Source organism: Vanessa atalanta, chromosome 23, assembly GCF_905147765.1.
Source record: "Vanessa atalanta chromosome 23, ilVanAtal1.2, whole genome shotgun sequence".
NCBI classification, from domain to species: Eukaryota; Metazoa; Arthropoda; class Insecta; order Lepidoptera; family Nymphalidae; genus Vanessa; species Vanessa atalanta.
In genome coordinates, this window is record NC_061893.1 from 4,977,735 (window position 1) to 5,001,986 (window position 24,252).

The 24,252-nt window shown below is 30.5% G+C and overlaps 1 protein-coding gene across 1 annotated transcript in view; it reads right to left on the reverse strand.

Annotated features, from left to right (window-relative positions):
• LOC125073015 (5-hydroxytryptamine receptor 1-like) overlaps positions 1 to 21,986 on the reverse strand; it is a 151,144-nt gene extending 129,158 nt beyond the window's left edge. The window contains exon 1 of the mRNA XM_047683676.1: positions 21,679 to 21,986. The gene's annotated coding sequence lies outside the window, so the exon portion shown is untranslated. The remainder of the gene's footprint in view (positions 1 to 21,678) is intronic.
• Positions 21,987 to 24,252: the final 2,266 nt, after the last annotated feature.

The following is a 24,252-nucleotide window of genomic DNA, read 5'->3' on the forward strand; positions in this document are numbered from 1 at the left end:
ACATTATTAGCAAAATAAAAGAAAATTACTAGCGATATATGATGTTAGTCATATATCATGCGACGTGAAGACACTAATGATAGAAACGAATGGGTTCGCTTGAATTGATGTGAACATTTACGTAGTCGACGTCCCATTACAATTCACTCGCATCTTAAGAGATCAATTGACACTTCCTCTGTTTAGGCGGCCGTGAAACAAGATAGTGCTACGGTAATACAAGAGTTAGAGCTAGCTATGATTATAGACTTTAAAACACAACAAGGAATCTAAAATAACAAAATTATAACTGTGATCCAATACGTCTTATACGTTTAAAAATTAATTCTCATTTTTCAGTAATTGTTTTGTATAAGTACCATACTAATATTATAAACAGGTTAGTTTTATATTGTTTTATAGATTATCATGGATTTATAAGAATATTGTTTCAGGTTCGATATAGGCTAATTTATAAAAAAGCTATTTTAAAAATATTACATATGATATATATACATATCTTTTTCAGCAATAACTCGTCCAGTGAACGTACAAGACTAAATTGACGGTCTGACTAATTTCCATTCATAGTAAGTTGAATTAACACAATAAGGATTAATAGATCACATGGCTTGAAACCGTATTCAGGTATCTGAAAGATCAGCATTGTAAACTGTCAAAGTTATGATGTCAAAAAAGTTATATACGACATTGGATACAATTATTATTATTAAAAGGTTACTCGCACATAAAAAGTGTATCGTTGTTAATCGGTTTTCGATATCAACGGTTAGTTGCTAAGAATGTTCATACAGAATAGTACTGCTGCTTCTACGGTTGATCTATTAAGGATTAAGTAATTTTATGATTTTTTACATCTGTAGGGCTAAATCGTTGCACTGGTGGCTAAATATAAAGCCACAAATTTTGAGATCTTGGATTCAAGCCCCAAGTCGGACCGATAAAAAGTTATTGGATTTTTCTATGGAAACAATCTCAATAACAACCTGGACTCTGGAAGTTGGAAGTGTGTACAATCCGTTGCAAGCAAGGAAAGCCGATGATTCTGAGTCTGGCTCTTTCTGATCGTTTCGGATTTGCCGATCGAATTATGAAAACGAGGGAAAAGAGTGCCTTTGTTTTTCCACACTTGTGTCACATAATTTGTCCTGCGTAGTGGCCTATTCTCTCTTGACACCGTTCCCGAAATCCGTAAGGCAAAAACATCAGGTCATTTTTTTTTTATATATTTTCTGATAAGTAATGATATACAGTCAATGCCAAGGGTTAAATCTGTTCTCCTTTACAGTAAAATTATTCCTATTTAATAAGCGATAACAATACATACTCTTTCTTAATTACGAAATAGTATATTGGGTATATTATCAAGTTAAATATTACTCAAACAAAATACAAGCACTAAAGACATAATCAAACAAGGTTTATTTTAATTCGGTACGCAATTTGAATAATCTAACAATCTGTAAGCGCTGACATAGCAACTGGCAGCGTTCTGATTTCGAATTAAATGACATAAATTAGGAACTCATTATTAAATAGCGCGTAATTCCCGAATAATATCATTATTTATCGCCATATACGCGATGACGTTGATTAAATCCTTTTTGGGAATTTAAAATAAAAGGGTTATTTCAATTACAAGCGTACACAATAAAAAAACAGTCCAAACTCATCAATTACATTTGAATGTTCGTTTTGTTTAAAATACAACTAATTATATCCTTTAAGTAAAAAAAAAAAACTAACGTAACATACATACATGTTCGATTTTCACATCAATATTCCGTGATACAACTCGGGTTCGAAATTTCAATCTGTCATTATTATATTGTACTAGCTATCCGTCCTGAATTCGTATGGGTAAAATGTTCGTAGTTAATAGTGCAATTACATGCACAAACAAACGGAGTCTCCTTACTCCCTTTCCCTCATATCCCATGGGACAGCAAATGCAACGAAACACTAAACGATTCAACTAAAGAACCAACGGCTCTCGACTTAGAGTTTGAACCCGGGACCTCATGCGATTCGATCTACGACTATATAAGCTAGTCACTACGACAACGCAAACAAGATTATACTGGTAGTATCACTGCTCTAGCTTCTTTTAGATGTTTTTCTTCTCCATCTAAAATAATTTGAAAAGGGATGTACATGTCTCTATACATGATGATACATCCCTTTAGTTACAGTTCTGTATACAAAATGTTAAAAGATCGACTGATGTTTTATAAAAATTTGATAACACTAAAATATTCTTTCGTACTTGAATTCAAATTAAGTACATAATTATTTCTATATTATTCAAATAATAAAGGTCACAATTAACATAATTATAGGTCATATTTTTATATTGTAATAAATGTAAACTAAAAATGCTAAAGAAACTCAACTTCGGATAATGATGAATCACTTTTTTTTTTAATATATGTATTTATAAACAACCTTGACCTTCGAGTTATATTATAAGTGAGATATACAGACGGAGTTCACTATTACATTGTTATTCACGTAATCATTAATTACGTATATTTTTATTATTTCTTTTTATCAAATAGGTAGGCGGGCAAATGGGCCACCTGATGGTAAATGGTCATCACTATAGACATTAACGCCGTATTAAGAAATTTTAATCATTCCTTACATCTCCAATACACCACCTTGGGGTCTAAGTAATTATGTCCGTTACGCTTATTACCTTTACGAAATTATTGTATTATCTTTGAATAAACATTTGAAAAGTTAAATATTAGATATTAAATAATAAAGATTAGTCGAGATGGCCCAGTGGTTAGAACGCGTGCATCTTCAGCATCAGTTCCTTCAGGAAAACATCGTGAGGAAACCTGCATGTGTCTAATTTCAACGAATTGTTTACTATGTATATCCAACAACCCGCATCGGAGCTTCTATTCAATGGGAGAGGAGGCCTTAGCTGTATGTGTAGGCTGTAATAAATATTTAAAAAATATACATTATAAGTAAATTAATTTGGATATCGAAGCGATTGGTCTTCGTGATTCGTAATGTCGGGTATCGTGATCTTCCCTAAGCAAATCGAGAATTATTTGATTACTTATGTGTAAATTATTAGATTTTGGCATAGTAACACCGATACCGTTGAACCGATCGCCACGACATGTGACCGGGTTTTACTAGTATAATATATATATCTGAAATAGTTTATAATAATTTTAAAATTAGTTATAAAAACAAAAGATATAACGTCGTATGTACAGAGTGTAACAGATATACACGTTATATATATATATATAACGCTTTGTATATACATTTAAATGTATGATGCGGGCTCTGATCACGTTTAAACGCTAACACGATGACAATAGATGTTAATACCGCATTACAAAAGGAATAATCAAATATATACTCATCATAATTTAAAAGAATTACTGCTGTATAAACAGCACTATTCTGTAATAACTTACGTTTTATATCACGTTGAAAATACGATGATACGCTATTTTCATACGTACCCTTAAATGTTATAATTATTCTAATCAACGTCGAATATCATTTTCTGACATTTCTGCGGTGAGTTTCGAGTTTGTCTTACGGAATAGCTGATCTTAGAAATAATTTCCTTCTAATATGGTGAGAATGCTAGCTAGCACTTCTGTTTAATCTCAATTTCGATTCTCTAAGCGAAAACAGGGCAACCTTCCTGCTAGAGATAATATGGAAAACTGTTCAATTTTGTTGTTTCAACTGTTTATTTTGAATACAAAGACAAAACTGTATTATTACGTACATTTATTTATTGCCATAATTTTTTTTTTTTATTGAAAAGTTAAAGAAAAATGTCACTGTCTTTAATTATAACCACTGTCTGTCTACTTAAAAAAAGGCTGATTGATGTACTTCATAGTCTAAATCGGTAGGTCTGTCAGAGTTAAATTTCGCACAGAAATTCCTTATGGGACGGAGCACTCGGAGAAGACTTTTACAAAATTAATCTCTTATGGGTTAAATGGGGATGAAAGTTTGTATTTAAAATCGTTATTTCCAACATTAGAAATATGGAACTCGCTATTTAGGTTTGTGTTGAAGATCTAGAAGCAGTTGTCAAAGGTTTTTTGAAAATAGATAATTGAAGTGGGTGAAATTGGGATGAACGACATTTTTGAAAGTTATAAATATAGAATCGGTATTAAGGCTTATATTTACAAGAAAAATACATATGTAACAGTGTTTTTGAAATTCCACCAAAGATGGTGGAATACGTGATGAAAGTTTATGCGGAAGTTCGGGATTTTGGATGAAGGAAATATTAAAATCGATGTTTAGGGTTCTGCTTATGAGGTCAAATCTGTTGTTACCGCTTATTGCAAGTTGTTTTAATGTTTCCGATGAGATATCCCATCGTGTACATGACTAGAAATTAATAATAATGAATATTATTTGAAATACACACATACGTTTACAATGCAAAAAAATCAACGTCTGTATCATTACTAAATGATATTTGGAAAAATTGAACGTAGTAGAGATTCTCAGCCAACCGGCTTCAAAATACGAAAAATATTCGTCTATCTCATGTTACTAACGAGTCAGAAACATCCCCGATGGTTTGCCATAAAAATGACACGTAGATCTCGAAGTCTTTTAGAAATATCTGAACTCCGATGACCCCGCATTTACAAGCGATGTGTATTTATTCAGACTCAAAAGAAACAAAATTATTTACCACAATACACGGAATTAGTTCTTTGTTCGTCATTCAAATAACCGACCATCTAACCATTTGCCTGTTATTATATTGCTTTTCCCATCACATAGTATCTATTTGTGTTGATAAAATTAATAAGTATAAAAATCATGTTCAATATATCTATAGTATAAATAAACGAGGGGTTAGCGTTCGTTGAATTTTATACAGAAAAAATAAATCGTAAATTATATTGCAAAAGAATAAGTAGCCAGTTCTTCTAGGTAGAATTTACAATATAAGCCGGTGGTAGTTTTAAATTTTAAATGTAACAGGACGATACAAAAATGCTTAGTAGAATCTTCTGGAACAAATTTTTGATATAAGATTACAAACTTAGGTATTGTTAGCAAAACAGGATAAATTTTCAATGTTAAGGTAAGTCAAGGTGAAGATGTATTTTACAGATAAGTACTCTATGTCTTTGTACGTTTTGATAAGACAAAGTCTTTATCAGATATCGAGAATACACCATTATTGGTAAAGTCCAAATGTAAGGGTAGATTATACCGAATGGCGGCATTGAAACAATAAATCGCACGCTGGCAGCGTTCCAAGATCATCTCGAAGATCCAAGCACTTACCATAAAAACGAGGGATAGTCACAAAATTGATATTAATATCAGTTCCAAACACATCAGCAAAAACGAATTCAGTATCTTATAAATCTTTAACTTCGTATTGTATTTTATAACAAGTTCCCCCTAGTTCTAAAATGTCTGGTCTTGCTTAAATTATCGTCTTCTTTTATTTTGAAATGTGCATTCGATTTTCGAATGTTGGTTATTTTGAAATATACATTCGAATTTTGAACTTTCGAAAAATGTTTGAAAGTTGCGTTAGTGAAGCAAAAATATTTTTCTTATTATTAAATAATATTCAGCAACGATGTGTATATGTGGGTCACGCACACATAAGAGAGTACGACAGCGGAGAGGGGGCTTTACGGTACAAAAGAGTGTCATGCCGTCAGCCGTGACGGCGAACGAGTCAGACACCCCCAAAACGTTAAAACATCAAAACATCAGGTGTGTATTAAGTCTAAGAGCATCGAATGGAAATTTTTGTTATGTACCAAATAACCACTAGAACATTTTTTGTTGTTATTTGTTTCATCATTAGAATGATGTCATGCATCTGTGTGCGTAAGTGAAACTCAATAAGCATAGCGCGAACGCGCCTTAATCCGTTTAATCTTTAGTACTAAACAAAGGGTCTTTTAGGCAAAGAAATCGTAACTTTATTTTTTAAATAGTTAACTATATAAAACACGTATATCTTTTTCTAATACTATAAATAGTTTTAGCCCGAGTCATTACAAATAAATCAAAGTTTAACATAAAACTATCAAATGGTTTTCCATTAGTAAGAACATATTTTTTAATGTATTAAATTAATTCTAAACTATTCGCATATCTCTTAATTAATTGAAATGAAATTCTGCAATGAAGCGAAAGGAAAATTAAAATAAAATATTCAGGAATTTCTTCATAGCAATTTGCATGCATTTGATCGTCTGTATGTAACTAAGTACTTCATACAATTACTATAATTAGTAAAAGGAAAGTTAAAGCTTATAGGGATGCCACTGTTGGACTAAGGCCAGGACCTTTGAGAAGGTTTGAAGGTTATTCAACTATGCTACTCGAATACCGGTTGTCGGATACACATGTGACAGGATCTCATCCTACAACCGCTATTTCCTCAGGATGTTTTCCTTAACCGTCGAGCACAATATGAATTGTAAACATAAATTAAACACATGAAAATTCAGTGGAGCGTGCTTGGGTTTCAACCCGAGACATGCTAATAATAAAATAAGTATTTAAAAAAATATATATTTGCACTCGTTATCCTAAATGCTTTTGTAAATGTAAATGTAAATTGTTTCTGTGTTGTCTATAACTGTGTTCATTTAAAGAGTCAGAGGTGAGGTTCAACAAAAAATATAGTAGCTAAATACAATACTCTCTTTTTAGATAATGTATAATATTTATAGTAATATTAAAAAGAGGTAAAAATTGTTTGTTTGTATGTAGGCGGTGATATCCGGAAATAATGAACAAATTACAAAAAAATCACTGGTAGACAGCCTCTTTGTTCCTGAGTGCTATAGAGTAGGGTCATTATATTGATATCATATCAATTTCTTTATTAAAACATTGCACCAGTGCTGGTCTCTGGATTAAAAAAAAAAAATAGCTCCTGTGTAATAATTTTGGTGACAATGTACCAAAATATTTTTAAATTATTACAAATAAATTAAAGTTTTAACATATACTATACATTATAATATGTGTGATGTGTGATGTTTAGTTCCATTCAAATTAAACAATCATTTGAATTTGAATTTTAAATTGAAATGATCCTCGTTTAGAATTTGAACGTTAAGTGAATTATAAATAAGCTCAGAAAAAAACTAGTTATAAATCAATGTATTTGGGCACGTGTGACGTTTGCACAGAATATATTATATTCGTTACATGTTTGTTTTTTTTTTTTAATATATATTTAAAAGTAATAATTTTGATAATTATTGAAAGAAATTTAGTAGTTTACTAAATTTCGAACCTCTATATAACCGATAACAGACTGGCTTATTAAACGAGCGACGAGCTTATATGGCCGCAGATTCCGATTCTCTAGGTTCGAACCCAGGATCGAGCCGTTTAAATGCCTGATTGGGAACTTTCGTCGAAATTGCAAATTCTCATGTGTCGCCCGGAGTATAGAAGTTTAAAGTATAAGCGGGCTAGAGTGAGTGAGTAAGTTGAGTGTTTGATATTTGCCGTCCCATTTAATTATGAGTATGAGAGAATAGTGTGCGTCCACTATAATATACAGTACTGTGTTGTCCTTTAATAATGGCTGTCCTGGCAGAATTCAATCAGGAAGACATTAGTTTCTGTTACAAGTTCATCGCATGTTGCAACAGTACAGTAACAGGCTGTATATTTCTCACTGCTGAGCTTAGGCCTCCTCTCCCTTTGAGGAGAAGGTTTGGAGCTTATTCCACCGAGCTGCTCCAATGCGCGTCGGTGAATACACATGTGGCAGAATTTCGTTGAAATCACATGCAGGTTTCCTCACGATGTTTTCCTTCACCGCCGAGCACGAGATGAATTAAAAACAAAGAGCTGAGGTGGCCCAGTGGTTGGAACGCATGGATCAGTATCGAACCTGTGATTGGATGTGGAAAAAAAGACACACAAGACAACCAAAAGCTAACACGAAAATTTAAATATTTTTAAGTACGCAATTTGTATAAATTATCTAAAAACAGAATGCGGAAACAAAAGAGAATATAATGATCTAGTTATAAAGCTAAATATGGAAATATCATAGATCATGGAAAAATTTAAAATAAAACAGGCCAAGTACGACTCGGCCTCACGGTATAATGGTTTCGTACGACAGTGTTTATGAAACCTCTGACGCACCACGTGACACGTCTGTCCAGACTGCAAGCATATATTATATGACACCAATCCTAAGGTTTTAAATTTTATTTTTATTATTGTTTTTTTATGAAACATGATTTCTTTGAAAATTATATAAGCCATTAAAGGACGTAGTAGAATTGGTCAAAAAGATAAATATACTTTATTCGAGTAGGTCATTTTCCATGATTAAATTAAATTGATGATACATTATACTTGTTCAGAATGTAGATTATACCGAGAAAAACTGCAAGGAAAGATATTTTCCATCAATTCGTTACGTAGATAATTAAACATAACAACTAAACTATTAAAAATCAACGAATACTAACTCTATACTTTTTTATTATCTACATAATCTTTTATCATACACCATATTAATATTTTTAACATTTAGTTAACGTTTACTATTTGAAAAAGGAACCCTAAAAAATATAGTTAAATATCTGTAGTATGAATTACTCCAATGAGGTGAGATAACGTATTATCTATTTTTATTCTATACGTAAACAAAATAAATTTAGTATAATCATAAGTATTTAAGTCCAAAAATATCTTCCATTGAAATATTTTCCATTAGTTAAACTTGTATTCCGTCTACATAAAGCAATGTTGTCCAATCTCGTAGTTCAAAATATAAAATAAATAATATGAAATCCTTTGTTCTACACCAGTAAGAGCTACTAGTATCAAGTTGAGCCAGGTGCGCGGATTGAAGTCGTTAAAGTTCTCTTTGCAAATACGAAATAAGATGATCCACCTGATACGAATGTCTTCTCGAGGTAATATGGTTACAAATTAGAGAGATACACACTATTGCCTATACGCTATGTATGATCTGTCGAAATCGTCACCACGTATATCACATTTTGAATTTACTGCTATAAGCTTTTACATTGTATCATTCATTACGATCGTTAACCAAACACACTGCAACTTTGACAATTAATATTTTACTATAACTTGTTGTCAAATGCCAAAAATATCAAGATTTGTCGAGTAGAGTTACATTGGTAGTCAACACAAATATTACCATTGTTATGTATCAGCTAGCTTTAATTTATTAAAAATAGGTAGAGACTGAAAAACGGACTAGCCAATAGTAAGTTGTAACACAGACGTAATAAATATAAACGATTCTTCACGACGTTAACACAAAACATTTTAAGAACTAAAATGTTATGTCGCTTGAGTCCATAATGACACTGACTCGCTCACCTTTCAAATTGAAAGATAACAATGATCACTCCAGGGCTTGCATTAAGCCCTTTAAAAGCATAATAGTATCACTCTGAAATTGAGCAGCCGGGCTAAGGCCTTCTTTCCTTTTTGAGGACAAAATTTAAAACTTACTCCACCACGTTCCGATACGGATGGATGCATAGGAGTGGGTTTCATTCGCCACATCTTCAGGCTTTATATGTTTTCCTTCGCCGAAATGAATTATTAACGCAAATTAAGCACATGAACTTTGATTTTGACAATTTAAATTCAGAATCATTGGCTAAGATTCACGTCTCCTAACCAATGCCATCAGCCATTGCCATCACGGCCCACTAATCCCAACAAATGACCAAAAATATAAAACGGGGTAACCTTTGTTGACGAGGTTGTCGTTGAAATAGCACGGAGTTTATTTTTCTTAATTAATAATAAGCTGAAGACATGTCAAAGGGAGACATAACTGATAAACTAGACAATGCGGTTGAGTTGTCATATCTTGAAAGCCCACGACAAGGGTTCTATTTCAAGCATAATGTTTGAGGTTTATAATCCTTCACACTCTGGTAGTATTCATAAATATATATACATCTATTCTACCACTTAACATTTTCATTTAACAAAATAAACTCAGAAAATTACTTCTTTTTTTGTACCTTTACATTTTCATCTTCCAAGTATACTTTACGCCAATCTTATGAGTGAATAGATCTATATATAGTATATATTGAATTCCAAATTATTATATATAATATCTAACGAGAAAAAGAGAACAATGAATCCATTTCACATAAATCAACGGCTTTATCATTCCTCATATTTCCAATTGTGCCTGTAGTTACACTGGCTGACTTACTCTTCAAGCCGGAATACAACAAAACTGTGTACTGCTGTTCGGCAGTCGAACATAATATGATGAGTAAGCGGTGTCTACCCAAACTGACTGAGCCCTAACATCAAATAAAATATTTGCATATGTCAGGAGAAATTCTGCCACATGCATCTTCTAAAGCAAGTTAGAGAAGCGTGTAATGATGTACAAACTTCATTTTTTATTATAATTAAGATTGCCTCTACCCAGCAATAGATCGGTTACTTTGTTCTCTAAGTGTTTACCTTTATAACTGTATACATTAACAAATCACGAATTCAAAGTTCAATCACCCATTTTTAAATCAACATCCATCAAAATATTATATTATTATATCAAAATATTATTGAACAAAGTTGAAACTGTTAGAACTGGCAAATCAAATCCCACAGATAAATTGCTGCATTGACTATTTTCCTATAATGATATAAGTATAAAAGGTACCAAAACTATAACAGCCGAAGTTATGGAACGTGCATTTGGCAATACTACAATATAACGACGTAAGACTAAATTGGCTTCCTATAGAAACAACAAATAACATTAAAGGATATTTTGTGTACACATGAAAGTACGGTCAGCAAAATAAATCTTGCATAGTTTAAGTATTTTCCTTTATAATAATTCGATTATAAAATGAATATACTTTAAATTCAACACGTTTCCGACCGACTTCGGATCGAAAACACTCTCGATTTTCTCTTTTTCAAAAAAATACCGTAATTATAACCGAACAACTTAGTCAATATCTAACAATAATGTTGATAACATTTGAAATCAATCTGTAAAAGATTTTATTTTTAAACAAAATACTTGCCTCATCTAAAATTATCATTTTCTTTCACCATTTCACTATTTTTTTTAAGAAGAAAATATTCAGAGGTTATTCATAGCGCGTGGTCAACGAGTTCTCGTTAGATCTCACAATATAACTCCTTAAGAATTCATAAAGATCTCTTAGTATGCATACTAGTGAATGTAGCCTTCATATTAAAACACCGGTCAAGTGCGGTTGTGTGTTCCTTATCGTTATATGTTTTTTTTTTTTTGTCAAATATAATTACGCGTAGAAATCAATTCAAATGTAAGTTCATGGCAAACTTCAATGCTGTATTTTAACTATCGTCTAATAGGAAATTTTTGTTTTTGAACTTATTTATCATTTTAAATAGTCTCTACAGACGTGTTGTTGACTTTGAGGCATTTTTACTGAGTTTTGTTATATAATAATAATTAACACCAAGGCTTTAATTTAAATATCTATCTATATATTATATTACATTGAACTATTTATTATGTTGCAACTGCTTTATCAATAACTACGGATACTGTTTAAAAATTTCGTTACGTAAGCCGATGACAATACTACGTGAATAGTTTCTTATTAATAAAATATTACAAGTAATCGATTTTTATGTATTAAAAAAACGAATAATAACGACTAAATTACAAATAGACACTCAATGTTATAACGTCATCAAATTACCTTAATGATGAAGATATCAGATGGATTTATTTATTATTTTATATAAACAATCACACATCATTAAACAACAAGAACTCGTTAATCTTTTTTATATATAAATATCTGATTTTAATGCCGCTAATCTTAAAGATATATTTTATTTATTTATTTATTTATTAAAAAGCTTATGGTAAGCATTCACTTCTGTAACAATATGTAACAAGGTAATAATAAATAGAGTCCAATTAAAATCTGTATTGTCAAATAACGTAACTCGACATAATATAATATATACCAAAGGCACGGACAAGTCGTCTGTGAGAATTCGACTATTCTATAGAAATTGTCACGTTGGTTTAATGGCCAGCTAACAACGCTGCATATCCTGTAGTCTTGGTGTTTAAACCCCAGGTCAGAGCAAATAAAGTTATCGGGTTTTTCCGTACAAAATCAGCTCGGAAACTGGAATTTGACAGTCTTTACTCTTCCGGATCACGGAAAGCCCTTGGTCACGCACAAGGATTATTTATGGCAGTTTTTGGTTTACCATCGAGTGATGAAAGTGAGCGAACAAATATTTCACTTGTTTGCGCACATACTTGTGCTCTATGACATCTGAATAATACTATAAAAACGATCTCTCATGGAAGAGAAGAAAAGAATAATTGTCTAAAACAACAACAAAAAAAATAACAAATATATTTTTAGAATACCGAAAATATTTTTTTACTACAATATCCAGCGGGTCTGCTAATTTTAGACGGCACGCCAAAACTTCCGTCAAAATGTCATTTATTATTATGAATAAATATCTAAGACGTAAAACTTATCCCGATCATTTCAAAATAAATGGAGACGATGACATTGAGATTTCTATACTGATTGTATTTAATATTTAAAATTAATATATTATATTGTTTTTCTATTAAAAACTTCAGTGGACTAATTTTGAATTGACATATGTAGCCGAATGAGTGAATTACCACACAATTAAAGTAAGTACTTGGTATGTCAAATCTTTATATTGCGCAATATTGATTATACATAAAGTAAACTTAACTAAAAAATAACTAAGGCGGTCTTTTATCAATAAGTAAATAATAAGTAATTATTGTACACTAATAGCATCGTAAGCCTAGCTGCTTATCAGAGATATCTCCCTCTACTCAGAGGAGTAAAAAGAGTTAAAAATACATGAAGTACAATTAACAAAGTCGAATACTGAACATCCCGACTTTGTTCGGATAATATTAGTACAAAGTTACTCTTTCCAAATAGCTGCCCCTAAAAGTCGAAATTTCCTAAAATCCCTTAGCAGATACTTAAAAAATAATAAGTTCCAATTTTCAACTTTCTAGACTTAGTAGTTTAAGCCAATAGTTAAGACACACGATTCTATAAATATATATAAACACAAAATATGATAATATTAAACTGAGTGATACCTCTGAAATTCTTACATACAATCTGCAGTTCACAAGGCCATACAGCAACAACGAGTAACTAATAAGTCATTCTCAAATAAAGAGAGATTAATATGGAATAAAATATAATTGATAACAAAAGTTTCACTATCCGGCGCAATTATAACAAACTTGCCGCTGATATCATTAATTACTTGAACATTTGGAGAATATTATGAAAACTATTTTATTTTATTCGAAAAAGTAATTCCCAATTATTGCGTATTAATAAAACCTACATGTGCTTAATTTGTACTTATAATTTATTTCGTGCTCGATGGTGAAGGAAAACATCGTGAGGAAACCTGCACGTGGTGGATGAAAATTGTGCTCGACGCGTTTTTTGTTTGGATTCTGATTAAGCAATCAGACACACGTGTGATAGCAGCAGAGCCATAATGAAGTATTATTGGTACTTCAGAGTATAACATACTGAATCTTATGACTGTATATGTAATTTGTCGTAGGTACTTTTGTGTAAAACAAATCCGGACTATATGAGGTCTTAGGCAGAAGTCTATAAACCGACAAATTCGAAAGTCCGACGCTATCCTGCAAAATGTTTGTCGGATTACACTGTCCACTATATTTGAGATATTTTGTTTAGAGTGAATATATTTTTTTATGTTATTGTTCATCGTACGTGGAAATTGATAGTAAATGGTAAACCCTGCCCAAAGACACGAATGAATTTTTAACCATATCACCAACACACTTTTAACCGCATAACCAAAGCGCTACCAACATTCGGAACCCTAACCCTCTTTACTGAGGTCCCTTGTGCCTGTAGTTTCTCTGGCTCAATCACCCTTTAGACGGGCTTGCACATAGTCCTGCTACCAAGTAATACATTACTTATTATATCTAACGGAGCGTGTTTACTTTGGTTGTTGATTTGGATAATTAAAGAATGGAGTAGTTGGCAATAATGTTTGATGGCTGATTTACTTTTAAGAGCGGGTCACCCCGAATGGAGTTGTAAGTGTGATGGCAACGCAAGTCGTTATGTTTTGACAAGCGACTCGAATGCGATGGTTGCTTGCAAACCCATCTCTCTAGCTCATAATCGAGATGAATTATTGTAATCCTTTGATATTGGTAGTGAACGATTGTTGAATGAATTAATACAGTAATTAGACATTGCACGCCCACATAGTCTTCCAAATGTCGGATCAATCCCCGAACCCAACTGTTCGGCATCCTGCTCCTCCGACATATTTATTACAGTATACCGAACACTAACTAATTTAAATGATCAATTATAGATTATATAAAAAGATATGTATATATCTAATCACAAAAATAACACTATCAGTCATTATTTTAGAAAATACAGAGTTTAGGTTGGCTTGTAAAATTATTATTGATCTACACATATATTTTTAAATACATATGTCATTATTTAATCTATATGATATACGAATTTATCAATACTATCGTGTCAAGATATATCTTTAACATCTATGATATATTTTTTTAGTATTAATATGACAGTGACGTACTGATATTTCCTGTACATTCGTGCGCACAAAATTTGCAAGTACAAAAATAGGAGCGACACGTTTCGATATATAATATGTGTGTCTGAATACAAATTTTAACTAGTATGAATGAAAATCATTTTTATTGTTCTTTTATATAATATCTAGACTAACGAGGCAGTCAAAATAAATAATTTATCATTGCAAACATATATTTCTGACAAAACAAAATGCCGCTGATTTTATTTTTAGTTTATTTCGTCGGTTCTTCTCAGGTCTAAGGTATTTGTTTCCGAACGAGTGGAAAAATGTTGACAATCAATAATGCAGTGTAATTCTGCTAAGTTGAATAATGATATTTTGAATTTGGATTTGCTGTGGACTGCAGTAATAACTTTAGCATTTTTATAAATAATAAATAAAATAAACGAATATGATTAACTGAATAAAGTTCAAAGTATCCGAAATGGCTTATATATATTTTTTAATCACTTTCCGACTTTGACGGGAACAATCGATATAAAAAAATTATTTATACATAATTCATTAAAAATATTCCACTCAATAATAAAATTATAACGTAATCTACTCTTCGATTCCAATTTGAACTGCATTAATCTGGATAACATTGCATTCTGATTTATGACATTTAAACGGCATATCTGATAAATGCATATTTTTTTTTTTCAGTTTATTGCAAAATATTTTACCTGAGATGTGGACGACAGGAATTCAAATCAATAAATAATAAGTATGCTTCTATACGATTTATTTCCAGTTTCAAATTCAAGGTTGGAAAAATAATTTTATTGGAGTTTTCTTCCAAGAAATTCTTGTCCTTGCACGTCGATCTGGGATGAGGATGAGTAAGCGGTACCTAACTAGGCACTACCACATACTCATCACTTATTGTACCGCAGTGTTAGTATTATTGTGCTCTAGTTTAAATCGTGAGAGCTAGTATGATTACAGGCGCAAGGGACTTAACTTTTTAGTACCAAGTAGTTTTTAGTAGTCGGTAAAGCGCAAGGGAAAAGTAATGAATGGTTAACATGTCTCACAGCGTCAATATCTCAAGGTAATGGATCACATTCCTACAAGTAGCACTATGTCAAAACGCTTACCTTTTATAAATAAAATAAAAAACAGTACAATGAAATCATCTATATTTTGATCCTTCACATGAAGTCCATCCAGAATAACAGAAATCCAGTATACCTATATATGTATATATATAGCCTATATATCTTCGAATATATTTTACCTCACATAATCCAAGCGCATCGATCGTTTTGTTTCATTGTTATTGGCTTCGTTGAAATCTCCCAGTATTATTTCTAATTGTTGAGTAATCTGATACGGCAAAGATCATTTTTAATTTTTAGAAAAATATTTATAATAGATATTGGATTTTATAATACATTTAGTTTGAAGTGAAAGTTTATTAAATATAATAGGAACAGTACATAAATGTAGGTATTATATAAAATACTGTGATATAGGTCTCATCAACGATTGATACATTGATGATGAAATTAACGTAACTATAAATGAAATTCTAATAATAAATTAAATAAATGTGTACGTTTATGGATATATACATATATTGAGATATCGGTGGACGGAGCAAATGGGCCATCTGATGGTAAGTGGTCATCACTGCCCATATCACCGGAACATAACAATACTGAGTATTTGACGGTAGAATATCTGATGAGTGGGTGATACCTACCCAGACGGGCTTGCACAAAACCCTACCACCAAATAAATCATATCTATAGGATAGGATTGTAGGATTGTTATATCAACTACAGTTTAAGAGAGTTGCCCTCAAGCTATTTATGCCGTCGTATGTAAGACGTCTAAGGGTGTCTTACAAAAAATGGATAGTTTGACTTTTAAATAAAATAGCAACGATTCGTTACGAGATATATATCCCCTCACGCCTGGTTTAACTTAAAAACCGATTCAAAAGTAATTCATTCCTGCTGCGTTGTTTTATACAATAGTGATACTATGTACGTAAGAGGTCATGCGAATCAATACGTCCGTACAAAACAACGTCTTAAGGTGGAATCACATCTATCAGTAACCAAATTGAGATTTAATATATGCACACTGAAACGAAATATAGAAACTCTTACAATTATTAAAATATACTTACCTACATTTATTTACATATCGTTGGAGCTGCTGGAGGATATTAACGATAGTTTTCAAAATAATCTTCCATTGCATTGTCACAATCTCATGACAATATCATAACATACTATGTTAACAAAATTGAAGTACCGGGAAAGATCACGGATGCGTATTGATTTGATACAGCGATTGAGCATTACTGTTCAACTGACACGAGCCTTCGCTTCGAATAAAGGGAAGATTTTTGGAACTTCGTCCATTGTCATAGAACACAAAGTTTGAATTAAATATAAAGCTACCACCGGTTCGGAATGATTCTGAGAAAAGTCGGCAAGAAACTCCGCACTTTTTCAACGATTTACTTAGAGTTTAATACAATTATAAAATATATCATAATATTTATATATACAATTAATTAATAATGAATATTATGTTTCTACCTTAATACAAGATAAAAATATTTACGTCACTACAACAAAAAAAAAGTGAATTTTAAATAAACTTCATTGTTGGTAACTAGTATACAAGCTATATTTTTACTTCGTTAAATAAATTGTTTATTCAAATACATATATTATCTTTACACTTATGCGGTGTGTACTTTAATACTTAACCTTTGAAATATACCTAAGGCGGTATTAGACAGCCATCCAAGTCCAGATATACAATATTCCGTACATTTAGGTATTTCGGTTCCTTATATTAAAACCTTTTTTATGTTAACTCATGATATATTTTTAGATCGTAAAGCAAGAACCGCAAAAGTGTTAACGTATGTACGTTGACGACCGTGACATCTATGATTATACCTGTAATAACTCTTCAATCACTCTTAAAACCAGTACACATAAACAGAGAATATTATTTGGCAGTATTATACCCCACCAGATAGCCGAGTCAGGCTACCACCGAGAGAGATTCATAAAATAAATATAAAAGTGGTTACAGTTTACCATATTATTTATAACTGACAGTTGGAATTAATTAAAATTTATAAGCTCCTGTAACATAGTAACAGCGCCGACGTATCTATTTCATCAAGAGCCGTCATGAAGTTTAAATTATTTATGACCATTATTTGTATATGTGTATATTTTCTTATCGTTTCCTCTCGGCAGAAACACATTTCGAATCGGTAGCTTTACATCTATACCAACTAATATTATACTTGCGAATGTAACTGTCTTTCTCCATGGTGCTCGTTTACAGCTAAACTACTGAACCGAAAGTATGAAGCAAGTTTGAACTCCAAGGAATTACATATGCCAATTTTTTATGCCAAGCGTGACGACCAAACGCGAGCGAAGCCGCGAGCCACAGCTAGTTAAATAGAATCCTGTAAAATGACAATCAAAAGTGCCCGATAAAGCCTACTTAATTAAATATAAAATGTTTTTGTTAATGGTATTAAAATATAGAATAGTGAATAAATTAACTTTTAACATATATGAACTGTTTTTATAATTCTAGAAATATTTACATAAACAAATTGTTAAAAACGTATTAACTACTTCAGACCACTTTAATGTACACACACGTAGACAAATGATAAACATCGGTCAGGATCGTTTTATTATGAATGCGATAATTGTGATTATTATAATAAAATATATGTAATAATTTCGTCTGAAACATAATTATCTTTTGTTTCGAAGTTGTAATTATAAATGAGTGACGGGATATTAAAAGTAATTAAGGAATTTAACAAAGTACAATTTTTCAATTTGTAGCTATTCTAGTGTATATACATTAAAAAATATAAACGTATAATAGGTATATATGACCTCTGTAGATTGCAAAAAAAAGAAAATTAGGCAAAAACTTGGATACAATTTTTCGATTTTTTTTAAAGTAACTATTTAAATATTTAACTAACTAATGTAGGCATGCCGTGCAGTGTCTCATTAATAATAAAATACATAAATTTATTAATTTGCGTATACAATCAAGTGACTTACGGATCGGTTGAATAGTTTAGATATGGTTGATATTTGCAACGCCATCTAGCGGCGAGTTACAAAGTGAAAAAGAAACATTCAAACCTTCACTGTGGTCCGTTAAACGGTGTCTAAGACTAATCTCAAACAGATTTTATACTAAAATCTATTTTTACATATTTAGATAGGACAGTGGAGGGATTTGATTGACGTCAAAGACAAAGTCAAGAATCTTTATTCAATATAGAACTGTGTTACACTTACTCACTGATAGTCTAAATCTACCACCAGTTCGGAAATTAACACCTTGGACCTGATAAGAACCGACGAAGGAAACTCAGTAGTCTTTTTTTAAATTATTATTTACGAGCTTCTTAAGATATTAAATAGTATATGTATTATTAAACATTATATTTATGTAATATTTTAATTTAGGTCAGTTTTATAATCAGATAAAATTATATTAAATTCAATAATCAAATTTTTCCACGCTGGTTAAATATATTATTCTAACGGTTGGTGAGTAAGGAAGCGTTGGCAATGACTAATTAAAACTGACGACATTGGATAAAAATAAATGTTTTCTCGAGATTTTTTTACTGTACTGAAATATTTTTTGTATATTTATTTTCGCTAATAATAACAAATACAAAATAGAAAATCGTTTCCCATGTGTCAGAATGTATTTTTTTTATCATTTTTACTCTATTATAATACTAACGTTGATATACTTTATATAAACACGATACTGATTATATATAAATATTATATATAATATTTAACTTATAATTATGATCCGTCATTATCCGTTAAAATCGTTTTGTATCAAAATATAATGTATTCGTTACAACAAAAACAATTGTATCATTATTTAATATTTAAAAAAAGAAAACTTTTTCAACCTACCTAGTGAGTATTACAGAACATAATAGGGCACGTTATAATCACGGAAAAAATAAAACACTAAATAAATACTAATTAGCAATTTTTAATGTAATTTAAAAAAAAACTATTTCTTTGGTAATTTTATAATTATCATATATAATAAAAGTAAAACAAAGCATTTTAAATTAAAAAATAGTTTTACGTATCTTTAACACATATATTCTCTTTTTTACAAGTTTTTTTTTTTTGCCTTTTTTTTTGTGCCGAGAGGGCACAGATTATTTCGCCAATGTCATTAAGTATTTATCGACGTAAGATATTTTACGTCTGAAACGTCAAAGCATCAAATTATCAAATGCTTTTGTACGTTTTTTAAATTGGCCAATATTCTAGAAGATTAATGCATGCTAGTATTATAGCTATTTCCATATATATAGTTTATTTCCCAATGTACAATACTTCCACGAGGAAATATATAGCATTACAAGTAAGAATATATATAAACTCATAACATTAGGTAGATATATTAAACAATATATGTACTTAATAAGCATTCAAGATAATCCAATTCAGTAGCAGGAATGATTTTTTGATGATAATTTTTTAGGTACAAAAGATAACAATACAAGTTATGTATGAATGAATTGAAATGAATGTTATCCGACATTAAAAACATTACAAGTCTTATCATAGATTATCAAAATGAAAACCGTATTTATATGCCGAACTTTGTACAGATAAGAAATATTTTTGCAATTAAAGTGACAAGTAATCAATTGTTTTGATAGCATCGATAAATTAAATACGAAATGTTTTTGGCATTTGCTTTGGCAATAACATAATAACTAACATTATTTCTTTGCTATGTTACATGTTTTTCATCGCTTTGATAACATTAAGAACATTTCTTGAATATGGAATCCCCGGAAACTTTATCGACAGAACTCTTTCTGATTACTTTAGATAAGATACGATTTGGTGTAGTTAAATATTTGGCGACTTATGTCAAGCGTAGTAATTAAAAAGTTCAAAACAAAATGATGTACAGCAATCACCTACTCACGAGAATTAAAAAAAAATTTGAACTACCTTAAGTCTTACATAATAGGTATTATAATGATATACTATCATGAAATATTTGGTAGTATTTTTATCTTGTTTCTGAGCAATAGAAAATGATTACATGAATTATAATATATTAGTTCTGGAAAAACAATTGATAGATTTTTTTTAATACAATTATCATACTTCCTTATTAAGTACCGTTTAGGAGCATGAGCTGTTTTGTATTCCAAACAATATCCCAGGTGTGTTTAAAATTATAACATAACCTTTGGTTAACCTAGAATGTATGAAAATTAACGACTTTTTAACGGTAAAATGCAACGTCCCAGAACAATAGTTTGAAGCTAGCAGATGAGAGATTTTTTTTTTTTGGCAATTTTTATTGTTTGATGCAGATACCAATAGACATCAATTTCATGCAACAACAATTGTTGTTTGATAAAAAATGAATATTGCAAACACATATATGTATATATTGTTGGTCACAGAGCAAACTTGTTAGCATTTATTCAACGTATGATGTTCAATATTTACAGTATAAATTACTTTATGTATATTAGATAAGTATATATGTATGTACCGGTAATATACGTTCTTTGTTAATTCGGTGTGGATTCGTATTACTATAAATATATAAAAAAGTCATACTTATGTTTTTTTTTTAATTGCGGTCAAATAGCTTATTAGGACAAAAAATGGAATAATTTAATTTTTTATCTGTACTTATCATTATTATTTAGCAAAAATTTTAATAATCGATTTTAATATTAAATTTTATTTATTACGTCATTTCTTATTAACTGTATTTAAATTTATTTTTACATGTTAATAAGTATGATAGTTAACAAAAAAAAGTCACATAAACCTTACTACTACTACCTACCTACCTACTACTGTAACGAACTACTACTGTAACTACTGTAAATCAAACATAAGGATGAAAACTTTTATAATTCTAATTAAATAATTGAGAACCACTTACGATTTTTTTTATGATGCTGTAGCGACGGCTGTTTGAAACTTTCTTGTCCAGATGTCTTTAAAACTGTTTAATATCCAATTCACACAATTATCTCCTAAACTTGAACTAAGTTTAAATATTTTTTTCTACAAAGTTAAATTCAAGTTCAAAAACAATTCGAAATATTTTTTAAGTCACAATTTTTTAACCACCACAACACTTCACTATGTACAATATATTTATAACGGCCATTTCATTATAAATCTTCGTATTTTCGTTTGCATAGCGATTGATTTAATAGGAGTGACACGGACGTCCATCGAACTTGGAATTCGCGTACCAACTGCCGTCTACCGGTTCGCCGTTCGGTAGCTAGCCGCTAGGTCAGCGCTCAGCGCGCACCTGTAGCTCGGCTTCAGTTTTCAAATCGCTATTTTAAAAATCGAATTATTTTTTTATTTTGTCACCGTTTGATTCTCAATTAAATTAATACACATCCCAATTAAGGTTGAGAGGTTTTATTTTTTTATATTCAATTTAGGTTATTTTTTATTTCTAAAATAATCTAAATTATTTTTTTGAATAAAATAATTAAAAAAATAGGTACCTACTTTTAATAAAACTGTATCCCTGTTATCACTAATCATTTACTTGTTGCGAATCATAGCACTAATTATTATTACTAACTTTTTCTACATAACATGGCGCTCGAAACAGATAAGATAAAAAATAATGTCTTAAAAATATGTTTACATATTTATTACAAAATGTTCGGATTAAATTTGACGTAATTTTCATATTTAAGTTTGACCATAATACAATTTACGGATATTTTTTTCTATATAAGACTACCATTATAATATATTTAACTGTGTTAAAAAATCTTTCTCTAAAGTATTATTGACTAAAACTTAAACTTTCCACTACAAAATTTTAGACATTAAAGGTACGTATAAATATTTAGATTTAAATAGACTGTAGTATTATTGATTATATAAAAAAAATATCTCACGGTGTTTAAAAAAATATTTACATATTTTTTTAGCCAAAGGCAAGGCAGATTTGTTTAGATATGAACATCGATTACAAAAGTAAATAATTAGGTATTGTAAATATTTAAACACTGCTTTAGGTTTCTTTCAATAAACATAAGTGTGATTACTTGATACTAAGGTATATTTTTATAGGCGAGTTTAATTTTTTTATTACAGTTTATTTTGAAACATTGGTAAATAAGTGAGATAAATTTTATATTAAATATGAATCGAGTAGGTTAGGTAGGCGCTAATCGATTGCTTGCGGTTAGGGATGAAACTATTGTTTTTAATTTAAATTACCACCGCCCAAGGAATAAAGTCGAGTATCCTATTAATATTATAATATACTTTTAAAAAAAGGATTCAATGTGTAGTTTTAGTGAATTGGTTCTTTTAAATGTCCACTGCTGGGCTAAGGCTTATTTCTTATTTTAAGGGGAAGATTTTGAGGTTATTATTATTCTACTACACTGCTCCAATGCGTGTTGGTGACACACACGATGATTTTCATCCGACTCAAGTAGGTTAATTGTAACGATGTTTTTCTGCGCCGAAGTAAGAGATGAATTATAAACAAAAATTAAGCACATGAAAAATCAGATGCCTGCCTGGGTTTGAACCCGCAATCACGAGTGTAGTGCCACGTGTACAAGCCAATATAACATTTCTTAAAAAAAAGCACAATTTAAATCAAATTACAATCGACTAAGACATAGCATAACCTATATAGGTACAGTGATGATTCCCTAATTATCCTTTATTATTCCTCCACTCAGGGCTTATAGAATCAAAGTCGATATCGAGGAACATAAAAAGATCTAATAAAATTCTTATGATTTATTTTATCAAAAGGAACTTTAGGTTAATAATTCGTCCCATACAAACAAAATAATTCATGGAACTTAACCAATTTCCAAAGCCCTTAATTAAAGGGCAGTCAAGTGATCACAACACATGCGATATAAATATTAGTGAACCGTTATCTTGTACAAAACAATCTTTTAACAAACGACTACATATTTGTAACAGATTAAAATAATAAAGTCATTCGAAATTAAATTTCAGCGTCTTAAAGAATTCGTATTCCTTTTTCAAACTTTTATGGAGAACAAAATAAAAAACTAAAATGATTTTTTTTTTGTTTCTTTAAATTAGAATTCCAAAATTCTATTTTCAAATATTTTGTGGAGAAGGAGTGCCTCATACAATACGAGGCTTAGATGCAAATTATGGCCTAATATTGCGATCAAATTAAATGTTTTATCTATTTTTTTTATTCAATGGAGAGTGTTCTACAAAGTTTTAGTTTGCATGCTAATCCTTTGATCCCGATTGTTATCAAAACATTTATGAAATTATCATGAAACTTTCTGTGTACAACAAGACGTTTCTTGTAAACAGTATGTGACAAATAAAAAAATGCTATCAATAAAAATGACGTGGCAAATTATCTTTTACTTTTATCAAACATTTTTTATGTTCTCGAATGTAAATTACGCATGACTGTGTATGTACTTAACAATAGATAAACATTCCTATACTTTATCTAGTGTCCTTA